We start from the raw sequence: 23,847 nt of genomic DNA, 5'->3' as shown, positions 1-23,847 counted from the left end.
TACAGCTCTGTGTCTCTCTAGGTCAGAGACCATAACTTGTGAAAGCTCCTAACTGTCCTAGAAAGAGGGCAGATAGCAGACAGAGAAGAAAAAGAATGGTTTGCACCCACAATCTTTGGAGAAATTGGAGGACTGGGGCATTCTGACAAGTTCAAAAGGGCTCTCTTTCCTCTCAATAGCTTCAGCATAGCCTAGGCCAGCGTGACCATTCACCTAATGTGGTCTCGGACCTGGGAGGGAAGGCCACCCTCTGAACAGGGCCGTAACGAGGAACCTTCACTTGGCTTCTGGGGTGATGCCACCAAATGACTCCAGCCCAGAAAAGGAGAGAAACAAGCAGATGCTGCACGACGGTTATGAAGACTCAGGCCTCCCGAGCCCCCCAGACACCCAAAGAAATTGTCAGAACCACGATGGGAGAAACTAAAGGTCTCCAAGAGCACTGCAGAAACCGGATGGGGAAAACAGAAGCCAAAAGGACACTGTAGACTGAAGAGAATTAACTCAGCATGGGACTCGCTTGCCGGGATGTTATTCTGTGGTTAACTCGGTGAAATGTTTATGCTCTGCTGTGACGAAACCGATGACAAAAACAAAATCTCCTCTAGAAACATCTGTGCATTGTGGAATGGCCTGACAAAGGCAAGAGGAGGGATGAAGATCTTATGTTCTCAGGCCTGGCCACGAGGCACTTGGATGCCCTTGTGACTGGTAGGCAACCACTTGCTCTGCCTGCGTACGGTCAAGGCCTCGAGCAACCACCTTTTGTATTCCAGAAATGATACCTTTCACGCATACATCCGCCCAGTGCTTCTTGAGTATTTGTTCTCATCCTCGCTGTGGGAGGTCTGACTATACACACTGGGTCAAGTTGGTGTCTGGATAGCTCAGTACAAGCCTCCATGCTGCTAGAATCTGCCCCAAACACTGGGGAGGTGACAGCTGGGCCTCCAGTGAGCCAGTGACTAAGCAGGGGAGCTTTCTGTCCCACATCAGAAGCATCTCCCACCTTGGCCTTCAGCTCTGCTCATCAGTCAGGCCTATCATGAGACGATTCAAATAATCAGGGAGGAAGCCTGGTGGGCTTTGAGTGTGACTTGTTTTTGGCTAAGTTTCCTTATTAGTTCCTTTGAACAGTCTCTCTTCTTTGTGGGTGTGACTTGTTCCCACATAAAGTAAACAAAGAGATCTGTTACTATTAATGGAGCTGTTTCTCATAATGAAAATAATAACTGTGATAAGCTTCACTTGTGAGCCAGTCACTGCACACTTGAGTGCATGCTCCCAGCCCTGTGGGAAGGAGATCTGAGCCAGGCTGTGGGCTGGAGAGGGGGCTGCAGGCAGACCAGGCAAGGCAGGAAGTCAGAAGGCAGTTGCTAAGCATTTATAGAACACTCTGGGGAAGTGGGAAGTGAGGGCCTCGGTACAGTGAGAACCCCCCCTTACTTTCGTAGAGAGAGGAAGAAGAAGCCCTAGCACTTGTGCTGTCCAAAGCGGTAGCCCTTGCTGTGAGTGGCTATGTCCGCGTCGATGCATTAAAATATATCAAATGTAGTCCCTCAGTCACACCAACGGCATCTGAAGTCCTCAGGAGCCCTTTGTGGCTCATGGCCACAGTACTGGACGGTGCAGATAGAGAACATTTCCATCATCACAGAAATTTCTACTGGTCAGCACTTCCTGGAATCTGAGTCTTATCATCACTAAGCATGAGACAAAGATGGATGGTAAACGGTGGCGCAGTATGTCATCCAGTAGAAAATCAAGCTAGAGGTCCCTGAGAAGAAGTGGCTTCGGGGGGCCGAGTGAGAAACACAGCCTCGATCCGAGAAGTGATATGGAGCCAGTCCACATACCTCGGCAAGGGAGGCCCAGGAGAAAATACGGATGAGTTCCACAATAGTACTGTGTGTGCTGAGCTTTAGTCTGCAGTATGGAGGGCACCAGAAAGAAAAGAAGAGACATGGAAGAAGTGCCACATGCCCGGGGGATGCTGTTTGTGCAGTAGAAGTTAGCTACTCTCTGCCCCAAGCTGGAGCAACGGAAAATTCTAGACAGAAGTATCAATAGAGAAGTTAGCCTGGGAAGCATTATCACTTCCTTTCTCCTTCTTCCCGTCTTCTGACCCCTAACCCCCAAAATAATCCATCACAAAATCTTCTAGGGTCTACTTTTGAGATATTTCTTTTATCTGCACTCAGTTCTGCTTCAGTTTAGATTCTATTCTAGATGGCTCCACATATGTGGGTGAGAAGCTAATAGTTCACCCAAAGCTGGGTATTCTCTCAGTATGTTGATACGAGCAGTGCATTAGTCTGGGAACCATGTTTAAATGGATTTGAAAAGGAGTAGAGGGGCCCCTGGGTGGCTCAGCGATTGAGCGTCTGCCTTCAGCTCAGGTTGTGATCCCAAGAGTCTTGGGATCGAGTCCTGCATTGGGCTTCCTACAGGGAGCCTGCTTCTCCCTCTGCCTGTGTCTCTGCCTTTCTCTTTGTGTCTCTCATGAATAAATAAATAAAATCTTTAAAAAAAAAAAAAAAAGAAAAGAAAAGGAGTAGAAATTATACACTTCACCTGCAGAAACCCTCTTCTAAGCTACAGACCCATCCATCCAACTGTCTATAAATACTTGGATGGAATCTCTAGGTCCCCATACTGTTAGTGAAAGTACCACCTTCCCCTGCCCACCTCACCGTTCCCTTCGCCTTACACCCACAAACACACCCAAACCCACTTCACCTCCACTGGTCTCCATGATGTGCTGTGAGCCATGTCCTCCCAGCCAACCCACCAAAGCAGAAAGCCGCCCCCCTCCACAGTCACCACAATCAACAACGCTCTCTCAGACTCAGCCGTCCTCTCTACACACCCACCGCCCTGCTTTTGTAGGCCCTTCTAGCCTCCCCCTGGATTCCCACAGTAGTTCTCTGATGCATCTCTTCTCCTACCAGTGTCACCTCTGGTCCGTGGGTGACATTGTCTACAGCGTGGTCCTTCTAAAACACAAATCTGATCAGGTTACTCTCTTGCCTAAAGCCTCCCATGATACTCCGGCACCTTCATCACTAACAGATGCAGGCTAAACTCCCTCCCAGGGGTTCCCTTCAGTGCTTCCCGCCCCTTCTCCCCAGGCCTACTGCTTCCTCAGGGCAGCACGCTATTGTCTCTGCTGGAATGTTCTCCCCACCCATCCCCACCCACCTCCAATTTGACCTCTTGGAAAGCCCTTGCTTATCCTTCAAGGCTCATTTCAAGCCATATCTCCCATGAGAAGCCCGACAGCCCGAAGCCAGAGCCCACCCTGTGCTCTGTTCCCTCTACCGGGGGACATGTCCATCAAAGCACTTCCCATCCTGCCTGGTCCTTTCTCTTACTCTGTCTTCCCTCTCCACATGTGCTCTAAGAAGAACAAGGGGCTCAGCCTTTGGCCTTGCTCATCCTTATAACCCCAGAAGCCTGAAAGAGAAGGCACAGGCTTCTACATATGTAGCCGTGGGTGAGTCATGTTCTATCTCCGAGGGTTGGCTTCCTCCTCCCTAAAGTTGTGAAAATGATATGTGCTTTGCAGGCAGCTGGTCTATACAAATGAATAATGATAACTGGACAGGCCTAGGTGAAGGCTATTATTACTAAAATGGACTCAATTTTATGTTTGATGAGAGAAAAGACAGGAGAGATGAGAGAGAGAGAAGGGATGAAAGGAGGGAGAGGAAGGGAGAAAAGGAAAAAGAGAAGATTGGCTGGACATTGTGCAACATTCCAGGTGCCAATCCAGAGGCCTAGTTGGGATGTGGAGTGGAGAAGGACGGAACAGGAGAGGCAGTTGTGAGGGGAACCACCCGACAGGGAGGAGAGGGAGGCAAAGACCTGTGTGAGCCTGGGACCACCTCGGGTACAGTAGCCTCCATCTGTCCATTTGCTCTACCTTGGCTGAGCGCACAGTGTGTGCAGGACCCGTGTCAAGGGTTGGGATATAAGATCAACTAGACACAACTCCGTCCCCAAATAGCTCATGGATCCGGGACACTTGTTTGTAAGGGCCAGAGAGGTCAGAGGACAAAGTGGGTTTGAACAGGCAGGGGAATCCAGTCCTGGACCCCGTTAGTTGTTAAGCTGGACCAAGAGCTGTAGACTTCACGAGAGCTCTGGTGTTGACAAGTGGGCTTGGGAATTAAGAAAGAGATCAGAGGGATGCTTGGGTGGCTCTGGGGTTGAGCATGTGCCTTTGGTTCAGGTCATGATCCCCGGGTCCTGGGATCAAGTCCATATCAGGCTCCCCACAGGGAGCCTACTTCTCCCTCTGCCTGTGTCTCTCATGAGTAAGTAAATAAAATCTTTTAAAAAAGAAAGAAAGAAAGAAAGATAGAAATCAAAGCGAAAGGTGCAAGGGAAAGCCAGGGTATTGGAGTGACGTGAAAACCTCAGATCTGAAAAGTAACACAACAGATGTGCAGAAACCAAAGAAAAACCTGGGCGCACGGGACAGCAGCACAGGGGGAAGCATTTTTGACTTGAGGCTATGGAGATAAACTGAGATAGGAGATGAAGACATTAACTGTTCTCCTTGGCACTTCAGAGAGAGCTTGCAGCAGGTCTAAACATGGGGGAAAGGAAGTGTAGCAAGAAAATCCATTATCACCAAGGGTTTGGGGCTGGAGCAGGCAGGGGCTGCCGCCTAGAAGGGCAAAATCAGAGGGATAAGGCTGTCATCCTGGGCCAAGCGGAGCCCCAGGGCCGGTTCTGGCCCATTCCACATCCCTGGGCCGGAGCTGTCCTTGGGAGCACGTGGTTCTTTGAGTGGAGAAATAGGTTCCTCTGCCTCTGGATGGCTGGAGGCAGCCACACACCAGGATAACAGCGGTGGTGAGAGGAGCCCCAGGGGTTTCAGCCCTACTCTCCCTTTCTGCCAAGGCCCCGTGCAGTGCACACTCCTGCAGCCTCCCATGTTCTGCAAGAGGTTACTCAAGGGTGTAAAGCAAGACATGCAAAACCAAGACATGCTTTAAAGGCATTTTTGAGTCTCTGATCTCGGTGTTCGCTCTCAGGAAGTGTACTTGACTACAAAGGTGGGCTGAAGGCCCCGTGGTCTCCGGGATGAACATCTTTGTGCTCTTATTGCGTGTCTGCAGGTGGTAAGTCGCTAGAGCCATAAAGAGGTTCTTGAGAGCACGAAGGACCGTGTCTTACTCATTTTAGTATCCTGAGCACCCTCATAAGGTCCGGCTCAGAAAAGTCAACTGGGAGGAATGAAGAAAAGAAAGAGAGAGGTGTGTGTGCATGTGTGCCTGAGAGAGAGAGAGAGAGAGAGAGAGAGCGTAATGGAGAGAAAATAATGTTGAATAATGTTCAAATAAAAGATTCATAGTGTGAATTTTTAAACAAAAAAACCTAGTCTTTCTCTCTTATCTCTTTTATCAACCAATCAGAAAAGTTAATTGGGCATTTCTTATGTGCAGGGCAGAGTGCTGGGTAATAGGTGGGGTTTAAAAAATAGAGGAAACTCTTTAGATGAGTGAACTTGAGTCTTGTGGGGTTTCAAATATTTACTGTGCACCCCGGCATACAAAAATGCATTCCACCATCCGCTGTTCCCAACGGCTGTCCCAATCCCAGCCCTATCCCTTGACGACCTCAGCCCCATCACACTCCCCAAGTACCGAATGGGTGGGGGGATTCATGATCGGTCATGGATCACGAAGTGCCAGAGGGAAGATTAACATCTAGTCGAGGCTTTCTTTCTGGTAAAATCAGAATGAGTAAAGAGTAGCACAGATGAAGAAAATGGAACGGAAGCTCAACCATGAGAACGCAGGGTCCCAGGGGGCAGGGAGTTCTATCTTGTTTCTTCATGAACCTAAACTCACCGCCTAGAAGAGCATCTGGCCAGTTGGAGTTTCCCAACAAATATCTGCTAAGTGAATAAAATAAGCATTTTAGAATGAGATGCAAGTCCCTATCGGGTGTTGTACACATGCAACAAATGTTGGCCAAGTTACCCATTCGTGGGACTTCTAGACGGCCTCACACGCGCCCGCTCAAGCAGGGTGGCCGATAGACGATGGTGAACCCTGATCTAATAATGACGCACACCAGTGGGGATATACTTACTGAATATGCTCCGTGTGCCAGCCACAGTGCAAACGCTTCTAAATGTAGGTTCATTTCATGCTAACGGGCCGCGCCCTCTCTGTCTCACAGACAAGGTCATCTCCGTCTTAGAGGCAAGGAACTGAAGCTCTCGGAGGTGAAAGGCTACGCCCCGGTCTTCCTGCTGGAAACCTGATCTCAAAGCCCCGTACACACACCTGGGCGTCATGCCCATGGAGCAGCGTGTAGTCCAGTGGTAACGAGAAGCCCCTAAACTGGGAATCCCTGTGTAATATCGCCAGGGTCAGGGAGTACGCGGGAGGTGAAGGGGAGATGGTGCCACCCTCCCTTGGGCAAGGGACCAAAGAGCCTCTTCTCCAAACCCATCATGGGAGACGCCTGCTTCAACCTCTATCCATTTTGCCTCAATATCACGCATAAACAATCTTGTGCTACTTTTTCCCACCCACCACAGGCTCTGCAAGCCTCAACGGGTCTCGGAAGGACAATGACAAAAGATGGAACTGAAACCTTGTGCCCATCGCTAAGCTGTGTTGACACCCTGGCAGGAAAATGGGCATAGCCGGTGGTCCTGCCTCGTCTGGCCAGCGTCGGCCCCAGCTCATCAGAGGACACCCAAGGGTTCTGCCCAAAGCCCGGTGGGGCGGCAGGGAGGAGCTGACCCGGGCCCAGCGTGCGGCTGGCGGCTGGCAGCCCACCCAGGCTGAGGACGGGGCTGCGGGGGAGCCGTGCACGGCGGCAGGGCCCGTCCCTCTGTGCGCAGCCCCCCGACAGCCTGCGCGCCCGCCCACCGCAGGCCGCCTGCCCAGCTCCCGACACTGGGAACGCGGCCCTCCTGCAGACGCTTGGGTCTTGGCCGTCGGAACCTCCAGGCTCCCCTTCTCTGCTCCTCTCTTGTCCCTCTCCAAGGCAAGCTGCCCTCCACGTCAAAGCACTCCGGGGTTGAGCATGTGCCTTTGGTTCAGGGACGTGGGGACCTTCTCACCTTCAAAACCCGGCCCTTAAACCTTAGGAAAACTTCATCCTGTGATTACTCTCCCGGATTTTCCTTTTAATCCTACATGATTTCTAATTTTTTATATGAAAAACTTTGCCACCGGCAGAAAACAGCAAGCCGTAGAGACCGAGGGGCGGGGGATGGCTCTGTGCCTGTGAAATCAAATCACACGGGCTTCCCCGGACGCTCACTCAGCCATGAGACCCATTTACATCACTTAACTCGAAGAAAATATCTAAAAGTCGTTCTCCGAACGCCTGCCCCCATTCCCAGGAGCTGAGCAGGTCTAACTTTCCCATGTTCTGCGCTTGTAGAAATGCCCGTCATCGTCTGACAAGTAAGCACTTCAACCCTAGAAGAGCAAATTGTGTTTTGGAAAGGCACTTAGGCCAGGCCACTGTCTTTCGCAGGAAGAGGTTTAGAACGTGGTCTCAGTGGCCATATAAAGGGGAGAGAGAGAGGGAGTGAGACAAGCACGGGGTGGGGGTGTCAGAGAGGGAGAGACAGAGAGGGACGGGGGCGGAGACGGGGCAAGGGAGGGAGAGAGCCGCTGGCTTCCTGTTTCTGGGCCTCCAAGGCCTCCTGCACTTACAAACCGAGTCAGGCCAGGGCGCCTTTCCAGGGCCGCCCCTCTGGCGTCCACATCTGGGAGCTTCTGTGTTTCGTAGGAATTTAGAGCCCGGTTGCCTTCTGTGGGTCTGTCTCCACGGTTGCACCACCCGAGGGCCCCTCCCCTCCTCCTATCTTTGCATAACAGGAAGCCCCGTGTAATAACGAGAAGCTTGCAGAATTGTGAGTACTTCCTACTCGAGGCTGCGGGGCTGCCTCTTGCTCAGCACGAGGCGGAGCGCAGTGGGCAGTCGGGGGGCACACGGCCTCGGGGGGCAGCGCGGCTGGGTGGGTGGAAGCCAACGGCCTCCTCGCACATCAGCGCCAGGAAGGCCTTGGCGCGGGGTGGCACTGGGCCCCCCCTTAGCTCCCGGAAGGCCCTGCGTGCTGCTCACGTGGCCGTGCTAAGGCCAGGAGGGCCTTGCGAGGGGCAGTGACCCTTCCATGGTCACTGTTGGTCTTTTTTTTTCTAGCGAAGAGGTTCTGCTGAGTCACTGGCATTGACACATAAATAGCACGTTCCAGTGCCTGACGGATTCATATTCTACAAGCCCGGATGAGTTCTAGGATCCCAGTGTTTCCCAGCAGCGCCCCAGCCAAGGCCATGCTCAGGACTGGCCCCCGTGGCCAGGTCGAAGGTCACCCATCCTGTTCCCGCAGCCTTCCCCTGCTCTTCAGGAATAGTGATTTTTTGACCTTACGATCCTACTAAGAGTGTGGACGACGAACAGTCCTTGTGGCGGGTTGGGCCTGGCATACGAGCCATGACATGTTTCTCTTATTCTGCAACCTAATAAAAAGATTCCATTAAAAATAGAGGTAATTAAAAAAAAATAGAGGTAATTAGGCTACAGGGAGAGGGGAGATGATGCCAATATATTATTAATGAGTTTGCTAGCTGTGATCAGTCAGCGTGGTCAGGAAACAAGATGTTCCTACTCTTTTTTTTTTTAATAATAAATTTTTTATTGGTGTTCAATTTGCCAACATACAGAATAACACCCAGTGCTCATCCCGTCAAGTGCAAGATGTTCCTACTCTTAAAGGTGTGAACATAAGGATGAGGAATAAAATCACATAGCATCTGGGGTTTGCTCTAAAATGTCTCAGCAAAGGAAAGAAAAGAAGAAATAGAAAGGGACGGTTAAATGGGCCAAAATTCCAATAACTGTTTAATTTCAGGATTGGATACACACGGAGGTTCATTACACTTACCTTCTAGATCGGTGTTTGAAAAGCGCATGAAATAAAAAAAAATCTTTTTCCAGATTCTATTAAGTTTTTAAAAATACATTCTATGTGGTTTCTTTTTCTTTTTTTTTTTTTCCCACACATCCACGATTGCCCTGAACTCCAACTTGCTCATTTTCCCAGGCCTGCATTTGCAGACCTGTTAGTTATTCCTCCGAGCCCAGCAGAGTGACACTACGCAGACGTTACACCACACACGGACACATTCTTCCCGGACGGATCCTGCCCCTGCGTTCCCCTGCGCTGTCACTTTATCAGTTAATGAAGGGGAAGAGCTGAGGGACTCCTGATGCTCCCAGTTATGGATAGTATTTCCTGTGAAAGTCAACTTTTACCCAAACTGTTAGCGGCGGCGATGGCGTGTGTGCGTTTGTACACGCGCATACGTGCACACACACACCCTTCCCCACGGAGGGAGAGGAGGAATGGACGGCTGCACCTTGACAGCCGTGGCAAGGAAGGCAAAGAGGCTCCATCTCGTATGACAATCCCTTCCTCCTAGGGGTGACGTCTGGGGCATCGGAGGCCTGGTACAGCTCAATGGGGGGAAATGGAGTGACTGGATGGGGGTTTGCAATGCCAGACGTGGGACAAAGTGGTAGCCCACAGACTTCACTGCAGCGCGGTGGGTGGCCCGCTTGACCTTCGCTCCCCCAGCCCCGGGAGAGAGGCAGGCGGCACAGTGCAGGGGAAGGTGTCTCTGGGTGGGCACCACGAGACCTGGGTTCAAGTTCCAGCCCAGACACAAACCAACCGTGTAATTCTCTAGGCCTTTCTCAGCCTTCATTTCCTCATTTATAAAATCAAAGGATGACAATAAACCGCCTTGAATCCCTTTCCAACTCTAAATTTTTTTCTGATTAATCCACAACACGTCTTTCAGCCGCTTAATCTGTGCTGTAATCTTATTTTAGGCGCCATGGGTCTAAATTTGTCAATTCAGTTCTATATCATGAACATGGGCCTCAGGATGCCTGGGGGGCTCAGTGGTTGAGAGTCTGCCTTCAGCTCAGGGCATGCATGACCCCAGGGTCCCGGGATCGAGTCCCATGTCGGGCTCCCTGCATGGAGCCTGCTTCTCCCTCTGCCTGTGTCTCTGCCTCTCTCTTTCTCTGTGTCTCTCATGAATAAATAAAATCTTAAAAAAAAAAAAAAAAGAACATCGGCCTCCAGCAATGCATTTATTTAATGGATTAAGAAAAATTGATTTGGCAAAAGACATATTCTAGGCGGTTTTAATTAAACACAGATGGTTTTGCATGCCCCTGGGTAGAGTGTTTGAGAATTCCACTGTTAGGCTACAGAAGAGCCCCTGAGAAGTCCCACTGATAATACAGAGTGGGAGGTACAAAGACAGAAGCCACTGTAACTATTACTCAAGGGTTGACAAGGCAACAGGCTGTGTGGTCGAGTTCTTCTGGAGTAATAATATCTTAGCTCCCAAATATTACGGACCCATCATCCTCTGCGTGTATCTCCGACTCTAAACCAGACCTCACATATCAAAAACTGTAAACCCATCCGTGCTCTTTCGACCAACGAAAACTTCTAGTGTTTTAGTTAAGGAGATAATAAGGTTAGTGTGTTAAGTTTATTTATAAGGATATTCACTGCAGTACTATTGTTTTAAAAATGTAAACTACTAAATGTCCAATGACATGGAATCAGTTGAATGAAGTATGGGATGCCCATAAAATAAAATATTATATAGACTTGAAGATGATGTTATTGGTTTATAATGACATGGGAAAATGTTGAATGGACATTAAAATTAAAAATTACTTATTCCAAAATAGTACTTACAAGGTGACTCCATTTTGTCAAAAAAAAAATACACATGCACACCCACATACACACAGTGTAGCACAGGAAAATCATAAATACAAATGTCCTATAACACAGAAAAAACATGATAGCAAGATTCACACCAGACTGATGTAGGGTTAAAAGTTATTTTCCCCGAGAGGTAGGTGTATGGGTATTCGTTATGTCTTCTCTTTGTTGTCATTTTTCAGATTAAAAAAAATTATTTGTAATAGCTCCATGTTACCTTTCTCTTCTATGAACTTCAGGCTGAGTCTCCCAAAGTGAAGATTTTAAGACTAAAGTAAGTGAATCGAGAAACAGAAATCAGTAAGGACGATCTGTCCCAGCGTTAGAAAGAATAAATGTACACAATCTAAACCAAAGGGAAAGGAAACTCCAAAAGTTTTGAAATAGAGCATTTCGGGGGCTAGTTATGTCATCTCGGGCACCTCACCCTGTCCTGCCTCATGGGAGAATTTGCCAGCAGGCTACAATATATAAATGATCCTTTTGGAAATATAAAGTAGGTCTAGACGTGCTTTATTATCATTAACAGGAAGAGCTTCTGCAGAGCCAGTTGCTCCATATACAGAATGAGGAAGTTTAACTGGCTGCTTGCTAAGGTCCTCCTCGACCCCCAAGTTCTTCTATCCCCCCCACCCCCGTTCACCGTTCACCGGGTTGAGGGTCAGAGAGAAGGGCAGCAGGAAGGAGGGATTCATTATTTGGGAAAGAATCAAAGAGAAAGCGCTCGGGGAGGAAGGGCAGGAGTGCAGCATCAGGGAAACCACAGAACCCAAAGGACCAGACCACGTGCTTTGGGGCTAAGCAGGGGCCATCCTTGGGGAGACAGGAAAGGCAGCGGGGATGCCAGAGGGGGCACAAGAGGATGCTGTGAGGGAGCCCAGGGAGGAAGGAGCACCTTGGGGTGCGGGGGCCCAACCTCCTGGCACAACAGACTCATTTGCAAACTGCCATTGAAATGACAAAAAGTTCCTTTTGTAAGAAGATGGGAAAATGTGAAATGAAAGTAAAAGAAAGATGTTATACCTGCCTGCTTCTGGGGTGGGAGGAGGGTTTCTGTAAGATGTGGGAGGGCAGGGCTGACCCACCTGCAGTGCAGTGTGAGTGCAGGAAGGGCCACCTGCGGGGGTGGGGGAGGGGGGAGGTCCCAGGAAGGTCCCCTCCGGAGAGGGAAGAGCGGCACTGGAAATGGGGGACGACGGGGACCCCAGGAGCCCTCTGAAATGCTCAGAGAATAGAAGCCTGGCGAGGGGTGTCATTTCCAGCTTACCCCACGCGCTGAAAGTCTGGCCAGAGAAAAAGTGGTGGCCCTGTCCTGCCGGCTCTTAAACGGGGTGGTCACTGTACCGGCGAGAGTAGGGGACACTTTTCCAACTACTCTGGGGCTACCAGAAGGAGAAAAAAGGGAAACCTTTCAGAAGGAGAGTTACTCTCCTTACTCTGGATGCTTCTTTTTTTTTTTTTTTAAGATTGTATTTATTTATTCATGAAAGACCCAGAGAGAGAGGCAGCAACAGAGGCAGAGGGAGAAGGAGGCTCCCTGCGGAGAGCCTGATGCAGGACTCGATCCCAGGACCCCGGGGTCACGGCCTGAGCCCAAGGCAGATGCCCAACTGCTGAGCCCCCCAAATGTCCCCCCTGGATGCTTCTTAAAAAGTTACGCTTAAGCTTCTCATAGTGCCCAGCAATTTCCACTTCTAAGAATGAACTCATGAGGAGCGAAAGCACAAAAAAGCACAAACTTTCATGGATGCAAATGTTCCCAGCAGCATTTTTCTTAGTGGTCAGACTGGAAACAACCCAGAGGCCACCAGCGGGGCTGGATAAGCACAATCAACACGAAGCGGCCCGTCCAGGCAACGCTCCCCAGACGTAGCAAGGAAGGGGAGAGGTCCTCGCGCATCCTACGACGCGGTGAGCCTCGGGGACAGCCCGCGGTGGAAGAAACCGAGCGCCCCACCCGGCACCTTCCAATCCCCTACGTGAGAGGCCCCGAGCGGCAAGGCTCTAGAGACAGCGCAGATCCTGGTTGTCTGGGGCTGCGGTGAGGGCAGGGGAAGGCTGCAAGGGGCGGGAGGGAACTTTCTGGGGTGATGAGGGTGTCTTAAAACGGGCTTATGGTGATTGCTGCACATCACTATAAATTTACCGAAAATCACTGAATTATACACTTACAATGAAAAAATGTTATGTATTGTACCATAAAAGCTTCTCGGTAAAGTTGTAAAAGGAAAGCTCAAGAACTAGGAATATTTAGCGCCCCCCCCCCCAAACACACACACACAAAACCCACACGGAAGTACGGAAAAGCACAACAGTCTCTGCATAGAAAAATAAGGAATAATTCCTAACTCACTTTATAGAAATCATTTTGAATAGGCCACAAACTCCACAAAGGTAGAGAGTTGCCTGTTTTGTCAGGCACGTACCCCAAGTGTCTAGAACACCCCAGGAACGTAAGAATACTTCAGCATTGGAAAACCTATCCTAATAGCTTTGTCACGGTTTAGTAGACCAGTCGGTCGGAGAACTAGGAAGCCGCATGTTTTCCAAGGATTGTGAACCTACACTTGATAACGTTCGATATTGATTATTTGCAAAGTCGATGGTCGCCAACAGAAGACTGTCTTGGGGGGTAAAGACCGTGTATACAGGCGGGGGGTTGAAGGCACACTCTGTGTCCCTGAGAAGTCGACGGCCGAAGGGAGGAGGGAAGGCTCCTACATTCGGGGGGGTCAGGTCAGGTGTTGGCGGTCTGGGCTGTGGAGGGAAAAACGACGACGCGCAGGTGAGGCACGTCACGGGAACAGGTAACAACGCAGCAGAGCACTCTCTGCACGTCCACGGCGTCGTCTAACCGAGGGCTGCCCCCTGGATGAAAATGTCCACCGTCGTGACATTTTGCAATGTTGGTTAAAAAAAAAAAAAAAAGATATTTCGGGCTTTGGCAGAAGAGATCATTCTACAATTCAGGAAACACGATCAAACGTCAATGCCCATGTCTCGCGTAGAGCTGCTGACTTGTGAGAAATTACCGGGCTCTTGCTTTGCTGCAGGACGATGTCCTTCCCCGGCGTTTCGAGCCATCTCAGCCCGTGCCTCACAGTCCTTGAGTGAGGCCTTGCAGAGTGCAGAATTTCCCCTGTGACTCTGCTACTGACATCCTGCAGTTCTGTTTCCTCTTCAAAGCTGTCACATTTTATCAGCTGTCTGAAAACAAGATGCTTTGGCGGGGGTGGGGGGCGTGCTTCCCTTTCGTCGCCCGAGGTCCTCACAAAAATGTCAGGATTTGTTTGGTCTGCATCTGCGGGCAACCGTGGTGCACCTGTGCGGCCCAAGCTTTCTCGGTGGCGAGACACAGGCCTTTGCCCTGATGTGTCCCTTTGCGGTGGCCCTTGACGGCTCTCGCCGCCTCTACACCACGTCTCCTGGTACCCGCTAGGAGAACCCCAAGAACATCACGCGCTTTCTTTTTCCTTCATCCATGTGTTTGCTTTCAGCCCATGGTCACTGAAGGACAAACGAAGCTGTGAGGTTCTGGGTGCAGAAGATGAAGAAGCAGGAAATGCAAATAGACAAACAGGAAGTGGAGGAAGGGGAACCACGAACGGGGACTCGGTGACTTGACACCATGACATGCGGGATTTGCTCCCAATCCGGAGTCCCTCTGGCCTGGCGCAGCTTCTAGCAGAAAAGACCTTTTCCAGAAGGTCTGGAAAAGTCACTTGTAACGTTTGGGTTGGGTTTGTTCTAAGGCAGTAACTTCACTAAACTCAAGGTAGACGCTAAACAGACTCATTGGACCTAAAACAACTGACATGTCTTATAATACACTGGCATGTGGCACATTTAGACAAGAAATGGTTAAGATTTTCATGCAGAATTTTTTTAAAAACTGGAAGAAAGGACTTACTTCGCGTGCTCGGGAATGAATCATATGTTTCCTCTTCTGTGCTTTAACGCCACCCTCCTCCCACCCTCTTTCCTGGCATTCCCTTATTGGATCGGCTGCGACATGACATGGCTTCACATCGGACCGAAGTGGGATGGAACTGTACCCAGACCTAAGAGCAGGCCCTGAAAACATCTGTTCCTTTGAATATATGGGGAGATGGGGAGATGGGAGATGGGGAGATGTTTCAAAAAAACAAATCGATAAGCATAGTGAGCTACTCAATGGCACATTACAGTCCATTGACCTATAGCATGACTTTGTGACACCAGGGGTGGACATATTTTGGGCGGCGGGGGAGTGGGACATGAGTTTCCAGAATATCATTTCTACTTGTGTAATTTTGAGAAAGAGGATCCAGGGTGCATTCTAGAGGGTTTGGCCCTAAAAACAGCACGGGCCATTCCAATCTTCCAGCACTCTCCCCTGCGTGATTTAAAAAAAAAAAAAAATTACTTTGGAAAATGTGACTTTTGTGATCTTTGGGAGGAAGCCTGGAAAGGGTGGGCTGATGGTTCCGAGTGACACAGGAAATCTGTGTTTGTAATGCTTAAGTGTGGGTGTGTTCACGTGGGCGGTGCTGGGGAAGCAAAATGAAAGAAAATGTTTGCAGACCTTTGCAGGCAGGAGCTGAATGAGAAACCCCAAGAGCCCATAGCATTTATGAAGCATATTTGGTGTCCACAGAATATCCTGGATTGAGATTGTCAGAAACAACCCTTGACATCGAAAATACAGTCTATAGAAGAAAAATTTGACACTGGACTCCATCAAAATTAAAACCTTTTTCTAAAAACAAAACAAAACAAAAAGCCTTTTTCTCTGTGAAAGGCACTAATAGAACAAAAAGCGAGCCACAGATTGGGATGAAACATTTGCAAATCACATATCTGACAAAGGAGTTGTATCCAGAAGATGTAAAGAACTCTCAAAATTCAACAACAAGAGAACAAACAAACCAAGTTTTGAGGTGGGCAAAATATTTGGGCAGACACTTCACCAAATAAAAAAGATGCTCGACACAGTGAGAGGCCACTACAGACATATTAGGGTAACAAAAATAAAATTTCAGAACAAACTAACAGTATCAAGGACAAGTAAGGATGAGAAGCAGCTAGAATCTTCGCTCACGGCCGATGGATTCCACGGCTACTTTGAAAAACAATTTGGCAGTTTCCTGCAAAGTTCAACGTACCTTTATCCTATGTATGACATCATACATACGTATCATAACTCAGCAGTCCCACTTCTTTTTTTTTTTTTTTTTTTTTAAATTTTTTTTTTTTTTAATTTTTATTTATTTATGATAGTCACAGAGAGAGAGAGAGAGAGGCAGAGACACAGGCAGAGGGAGAAGCAGGCTCCATGCACCGGGAGCCCGACGTGGGATTCGATCCCAGGTCTCCAGGATCGCGCCCTGGGCCAAAGGCAGGCGCTAAACCGCTGCGCCACCCAGGGATCCCAGCAGTCCCACTTCTTGAAGTTTCCGCGAGACGTAGATCTTAACGTTCATGCCCAAACCCACAGGCACATACTTAAATGTCCAAAAATTAGAAGCAACCCTAATGTCTCTCAACCGACAAGTGGCCGCATCGTGCAGTGGAGCACTGTCCAGCCACGAGAACGAAACCGCTGAGTCAATCACGCAGTAACCTGAATGGATCTCAAGCGCATCCTGCTCAGTAAAAGAAATCGGAATCCATCAGCTACGGACTTCACGATTTTACTTACGAGACATTTTGGAAAAAAGCAAAACTATAGGGACGGAGAACAGATGAGTGGTTGTGCAGGCGGAGGGTTGGTGAAGAAGAGTTGAGGAAGAAGAGACATAGGGGGACCTTCTTTGCGATGACGGAATTCCTTTGTGCCCTGATTACGGTGGTTGTCACAGGACTCCAGGCATTTGCCAAAACTCATGCAACTGCAGGCCAAAATGAATAAACTTTATGACATGTCGGTTTCAAAATCATCCTTTCCATCTGCTCAACTTTGCTGCGTGCCTGTCACACAGAACCATGTGGCATTCTCACCTCCTCGTGACCTTCAGAGTTTCTGCAGCTAATGCGAGTTCTGAATGGAAAAAACAGGTGTTTCCACCGGTCAGCCACAGTGGCTCGGGCAAGGTGAGTGGCCTCAGAAAACACGGGAGCGTGGGGAAGATTAACACGTCAAGTTAAAGCTCTCCAGATCTTTAGGGATCTTAGGGATCAGGACCCCAGGGTTGGAGGTCATGCCCTTCATTTGGCTGGTCTCTTCCATGGGCGCCAGGGAAGGTCATGACATGCCGTCCCCAGCAACAAGCCCACCCTCCGGTCAAGAAAGTTTGAACGTGACCCTCATCCAGATGATCCATTTTGGCGTCCCAAACAAACAAGGAAATGTAGCCAGGGGTGTTTCCTTCTGTCCACATAATCTCCTAATTCTCAAAGTGCTGAGGTTTTAGTGTAAGGGAGGGCCCAACGGCAGGCGGGTTGGTGGGGTTAGAGACCCTGCAAAGAAGCTCTCTTGTGGAAAGCAGTAGGTAGACTCCCGGGCGCTGTTCAGGAGACCTCATACTCGGTCCTAATTTGCTGTGTTCAGATTTGGGCAGTAACAGAATTTCTTCCATGTTTCCTCACTGTCTTAGTTTTAACAGTTTTAACAGTTTTCTTAGTTTTAGCCAGTTTTTAACAGGCTATAAGAAATAGATTCTGAATCAAACTGGTTTAAGATGATAGATAGATAGATAGATAGATAGATAGATAGATAGATAGATGATAGATAATAGATTGATAGATGATTGGATTGATAGATGAAAAATAGATGATAGATGATAGATAGATGGACAAATAGATATATAGGTAGACAGATGGATGGATAGATAGATGGATAGATAGATGATAAATCGATAGATGATTGGGTTGATAGATGATAAATAGATGATAGATAGACAGATAGATGTATAGATGGATGGATAGATAGATAGATAGATAGGTGATAGATCAATAGATGATTGGGTTGATAGATGATAGATAGATAGATAGACAAATAGATGGATAGATGGGTGGATGGATAGACAGATAGTGGATAGACAGATGATAGATCGATCGATGATTGGATTGATAGATGATAAATAGATGATAGATAGACAAATGATGGATAGATGGATGGATAGATAGATGATAGATCGATAGATGATTGGGTTGATAGATGATAAATAGATGATAGATGATAGATAGATGGACAAATAGATATATAGGTAGACAGATGGATGGATAGATAGATAGATGATAGATCGATAGATGATTGGGTTGATAGATGATAAATAGATGATAGATAGATAGATAGATAGATAGATAGACAAATAGATGGATAGATGGGTGGATGGATAGACAGATAGATGATAGATCGATCGATGATTGGATTGATAGATGATAAATAGATGATAGATAGACAGACAGATGGATAGATGGATGGATAGATAGATGATAGATCGATAGATGATTGGGTTGATAGATGATAAATAGATGATAGATGATAGATAGATGGATAGACAGATAGATGACAGATCAATCTATCTCGAGTGGGGACAGTCTTACCCCCGGTGGATATTTGGCGACGTCTAGAGATATCCAGGGTTGTCACACAGGGAGGGGCACCAGTACCATCAGGTGGATCCTGGCCAGGGCTGCTGCTAATCACCCCACGCAGCGCAGCCCAGCCCCGCAGCAGAATTGTCTGGCCCAGCAGGGCAGTCCCGACAGAAATACAGACGCACACACGCCCGCATAGAGCAAGCGTGCGTGTGGTGTGTACATATAATTTTTTTTAAGGATAATCTTATTTTGAAACAAAAGGAAATTTCAGAAAAAAAATATCACTCAGGCTCAGGATGAGTAGGAATGAAAGTAGATTCGGTGAGTTTTGAGCCCCGAATAAGCCCAGGGGCTCTCGTCCTAGTGTCCTGTGGCTTTCCAGGGCTCAGTCCTTAGTGCCCGTCCCGCTGCGAGCCTCAGCCTGAGAGAAAACCAGACAGACACAGCCTGGGTCTGCTGTTCACCCGGTTCCTGTCAGCTCTGTCCCAAGGGCAGGGGGACAAAGGCCTCGCCTGTGCCACCCACGGAGAGCGGAGAGCGCGGAGCTGGGAATCCGGGAAGTGAGAATGGTGCCACCTCGCCTCCAGAACCCGCAGCGAAATCAATGACTGGGGGCCCCAGGTCACCGGGAAGCGAAACGGCAGGTCCCTCCAAATGAAATTCCTAAATTTTCTTTTTTTTTCTTTTTCTCTGTTTTTTCCGTTCTGTCTCGAAGAACAGTTTGCAATGTTTAAACTGCCCCAGAACAGATGCTGCACAGTTTGCAGAGCTGACTGCACGAGCCGCGACAAGACCCGCATATTTCGGGGTGCCCCTCGTTAGGCCCGAGAGCTGTCGGGACGCGCAGGCGGTCCTGCTACGCGGGAGGAGGGGCCAGTCACCCCGAGCAGCACAGCGAGCGAGGTCCCCCCCTTGCTCCCCGAGGCCCAGTTATTTTGAAGCCAATGCAAGGCCTCCAGGGTCCCCGGCCCACGGACGGCTCTGGGGCCGCTGTCAGCAGACGGGAGGCGGCCCTGAGGCGGGTCTGTCCCCCAGACCCGGGGCTCTGCAGCCACGGGCCGTCCTAGGGATTTCCCCCCGTCATTCACCCTCCCGTCGCCCAGGCCAGGGAGCCTGGCGCAGGACACGACTGCGGCCTGGGGGTCCGTCGAGGGGTTCCCACTCAGCCACTCTCTCCAGGTAACACCCAGTGACGCCGTTTGGGCCGGAGGGGCAAGGCAGGGGAGCAGGGTCACTCGCCCGTCGCCCCGCACCCCGTCACCACGGCGCCCCGGCTGAGGTGCTTGTCGCTGCTGGATCTTGTCGCTCTAGGGGATCTGCAGGTGCCTTGGGAACCTGCGCGGACACACTCGTTCTTACAACTCTGGGAAGGTCGTGCACTTACTGAGGCCGACCCAGGGCACGAGGGGAAGGACCCCGACGACGGCCTGATAAAGATGTTAGTCGGGCACTAAATGTACAGTCACAAGCGGCCTGAGGTCCCACAAAGCAGAAAGGGAGATGTCCGGGGTAACCCCGTGCTGACTGGGCAACCCCAAGCCCCTTACCGTCCCTAGACCATCCCTAGACTGCGGCGGGTGCCTCCGTGACGCCTTGGCCCCATCTACTCGGCTGTGCACACCCCCCCGCCCCCGTAACGCTGGGTCCCTGCCATATATCTGAGGGTCCCCTGGCTTCCCCAGCCCCCCCGTGTCTGTCCGGAGTCCCTGGTGGTGCAGCGGGTGGGCCTGAGCTGGGAGGGGGAAGAGCAGCTGCGTTAGGCCAACACCCGACCCACCCAGGTGGCCGTGAGTGCCCCACACCCTCGCAGGGCTCCAGCCCAGGACGAGCTTCTCACCCCTGGGGATGGCAGAGCCACCGAGAACAGGCGAAAACCACAGGAAGATGGGCGGCCCGCGATGTCCGAGGCACAGCGGCCCTGCAAACGCAGGTCCTGGGGGAACCAGGCACCCCAGGTAGTGCTGAGACCGGCCCCCGTCACTGAGGAGCTTGTAATAAATAGTCCAAATAGGGACGCCCGGGGGGCTCAGCGGGTTAGAGCCTGCCTTGGGCTCAGGGTCCTGGGTTCGAGTCCTGCATCGGGCTCCCTGCATGGAGCCTGCTTCTCCCTCTGCCTGTGTCTCTGCCTCTCTCTCTCTCTCTCTCTCTCTCTCTCTCTGTGTCTCTCATGAATAAATAGATTTTAAAAATATTTTTTAAAAAAGTCCAAATACCCGGACCACACTTCGGCCCCTTAAATCGGTACCTCGGGAAGGGAACCCAGGCGACAAGAATATTTTAAGAGCTCCGCAGGCAATTCCAAAAGCGGCCACGTGTGCGGACCAGGGGTTCAGCGGAGGTGGAGGGGCGCTGCAGACCCGGACGCCCCCTGCTCGGGCTCCCCTGAGGTCCAGGCCGACGCCACTGATGGATGGAACCACGGACGCACGTAGGCGCTGCAGAGCTCCTAGCGAACGAGGGCAACATGGGGAAAACCAAGAGGCTGGACGGTACTCAGGAGGCCTGCCGCGTGGTCGGGGCCTGAAACGGAGAGAAGGCAAGTGGGCGGGTCCACGGCGCAGGCAGGAGACAGAGGGGTAGGCCCTGGGCACCACCTGCAGGAGCAAGAGGCTCTGAGCTCAGCGGTGGGCCCAGAGGTGGCCCAGTTTCCAGAGTGAACTGCATAATTTCAGGGCCCAGTGCGACATGAAAACGGGTGGTCTCTCGTTCAAAACTTATTGACTTTTCCAGGGCTCCTGGGCAGCTCCATCGGTTTCACGTCCAACTCTTGATTTTGGCTCTGATCCTGATCTCAGGGTCATGAGGTCAAGCCCCGCACCGGGCTCCACGGTCAGCCGGGGGTCTGCTTTGGGATCCCCTCCCTCCCTCTCCCTCTGCCCCTTCCCCTCGCCTCAAGTAAATGAATCAATCTTTAAAAAAAATATATTGACTCTCAAGATGGCAAGAGTAGAGGGTCAAAGCACCCTCAGGGCTCTTCTGCGAGGGGCCGTGTGCACCTGCCTGGGTCCCGTGGCCACACAGCCGGCCCTGAGGAGGGGTCCTGGCCACGGGCAGAGCAGGGAGGGTGGAGCCGGGTGCCTGGGGAGAGGCAACGAGAAGGAAGACCACCCGACGGATGCTGTGGTCCCTCTGCAGGAGCCACAGAAGTGCTTGGCGTCCCCTCTGTCCTCGGTCCCCCACCCGCCCTCCCTCCCCGGCTCAGCCGCGCACTGAGCTCTCCGACTGTGACGCAGACCGAGACCTTGGATGTGTGGCTTCCTGGGTAAGGCCGCCTGGCGCCGCCCGGTAAGGAGCCCCCGGGGCAGGCAGGGCAGCTGGTGAGCCTGGCTCCCAGCCCCCGAGTCTGAGCTGAAGGGGTTCACGGCCACACTCGGTCTGGGTCCCCAAGAAGCCTGGTCACGGGGTGACCCCGCTCGGCCGCCGGAGCCCCGACATCCCTCCAGGAGGGGCGGGCACGCTTTCCCATTTGGCTTCGGGAACCAAACGCCCCGCGTCCTCCTCCACGAGGGAGCCAGCACCGCCTCTCTGGGTCAGGCAGGTGACGTTCGGTGCCCAGGTCACTCCGACCAGGGTGGCGGTGGGAGGGGGGGTCACCCCTCGGGCACCCTCCCCGACTCGGCCCCATAAGGGAGTGAGAGGGACCTTGCCTTCCTCCGCCACTCAGCACCCCCGAGGGCAACCCAAAGCCCCGCATCCGTCTCGTCTTAACTTTCCTCCCCTCGCCGGGATGGGAGGGAGCCAGTGGCCGCAGGCCAGTCCCTGGCCACTGTCCCCAACCGTGTGTCAGGCACTGTCCCCGCGGCCGTGAGCGAAAGGGAGCAAAGCAGACGGAGCCCCGCCTTCGAGAAGCCGACGGCCTGGGGGGGGGGGGGGGGGTTGGAGCCACAGGCAGGCCAACGAGGAAACAGCGTTTCAGGTATAAAAAGTGTCGTGGAGAGAGTCCCATAAGACACTGGGACACAGCCCGGCCGGGCGGAGGGCATGTCCCCGTGGTCACCCAAGAGCCCGTCGAGGGCCGACACCTGAGCTGCAAGCGAGTGGGCGAGGAAGGGCCACGGAGGGACCCGGGAGCCGCGCTCCAGAGACGGGGGCGCACCGGCTGGGCCGCGACCCGGGCACCGAGGTGAAGGCCCAAGGGCGGCTGGGCCGTGGGCCGTGTGGGCAGCGCCACAGAGGGGCAGGCGCTCGCCACACGCCGAAGGGCTCAAAGAAGGCTTGACGGCGCCCGCCTCTGTGCCGAGGTCGTCGAGTCCGGCCGTGGCGCCAAGAGCCGGGGACACGGGACACGAGTGAGGCGGGACGACTGCTTGGCAAGTGGCCACAGGAGACTCAGCACCCGGAGGACCAAGTACTCAGGTTGGAGGCTTTGCCCGCGAGGCGCCCCAAAGCTCTCCCCCCGGTGGACGGGACGCAGGGTGGGAGAGAGGGCGCGGGTGGAGGGGTGGTGGGTCCTCAATGTCTGTGCCGCAGGCGCCGTGGAGCCTCTGGGAAGGCAGGTGCGCCCAGGGGTGGGCAGGGGAGGGACGGTCCACGGGAGACAGAAGCCCGGGGGACCCAGGTGGGGCTGCGAGCAGCCTGGGGCCCCGGGGAGATGGTGCCGATGGAGCTGCAAGCCACGGCAGCACTGTGGTCCCCCAGCTGGCGGGGAGAGACAGGGACCAGGGGCTGAGGCCCGGGCCAGGGCAGCCTCCTTAAGACACGCAGGCCGTGCGGTCGGCCGGGCCCCCGCGTGGGTTATCGCTCTGCGCTCACGCCCCGGGAAGTCCCCGCCATCTGGCACAGCAGGTTCCACTGTCACGTTGGCCCAGGCACCTCAAGCGGGGCAGCTGGTCCTGCCAGGAGTTGGGGGGCCTGGCAGAACAGGGGACTCCACCCCGAAGACTCCAAAGGAGCCTCCGCGAGGCCGAGGGAGGCTGGGGGGGGGCCTGTGACAGGACATGACGGCCGAGCACGCAGGATGCTGTAGCGCCACCCGGGGACACGAGGGCCCGCCAAGGTGCGGGGCGTTAGCGATCTCGATGACGACCTGCCTGGTGGAGGATGTGCGCTGGTGCTTAACGGGGTTCCTGCTGGACAAGCCGCGACCCGGCCGGGCGCTGAGAACACGGACGGGGCCCAGCCCACACCCCACGCCCCTCCTCTGTGCACCCAGCCCTGCTTCTCACAGGGGGGAGCCTCCTGCACGTGCCTGGGGACTGCCCTGCCCCGACCCACCAGCTCTGCCCTGGGCCTCCCTGTGGTCAGGCCCTGGGGGGACCCAGGAAAACACTCGTGTGAGTGTGGAGGCGGCTCTGGGCAATCGTGAGGGAACGTCGCGGTCCCACGTGGCCTAGAGGCAAACAGAGCATGTGTCCCCTCCCCGCCCCGGCCAGGGGCCTCACCCCAGGAAGGGGAACACGGCTGCAGCCCAACCAGAGCAGGAGCCCCCAAGGGCCAAGCCTCCAGAGGGGGGTCCCTGCGGCCCCAACATGGGGGTTAGCGTGGGAGGCAACGGCTAGGGCAATGGAAGCACCAGGCGGTAGGGA

General features: G+C 52.3%; 1 protein-coding gene across 2 annotated transcripts in view; it reads right to left on the bottom strand.

Moving 5' to 3' along the window:
* ARHGAP25 (Rho GTPase activating protein 25) overlaps positions 1-23,847 on the bottom strand; it is an 88,544-nt gene that overhangs the window by 49,516 nt on the left and 15,181 nt on the right. Inside the window, exon 1 of one of the 2 annotated variants that reach the window (XM_041756605.1) lies at positions 7,698-7,836. The exons of the other annotated variant lie outside the window; for it this stretch is intronic. The gene's annotated coding sequence lies outside the window, so the exon portion shown is untranslated. Of the gene's footprint in view, positions 1-7,697; positions 7,837-23,847 lie in introns of those variants that run through there. 2 annotated transcript variants of the gene reach the window in all.

This window comes from Vulpes lagopus, chromosome 5 (genome assembly GCF_018345385.1).
Source record: "Vulpes lagopus strain Blue_001 chromosome 5, ASM1834538v1, whole genome shotgun sequence".
Lineage (NCBI taxonomy): Eukaryota > Metazoa > Chordata > Mammalia > Carnivora > Canidae > Vulpes > Vulpes lagopus.
The sequence above is the reverse complement of the archived record's forward strand: the minus strand, read 5'-3'. Positions and strand labels throughout refer to the sequence as shown.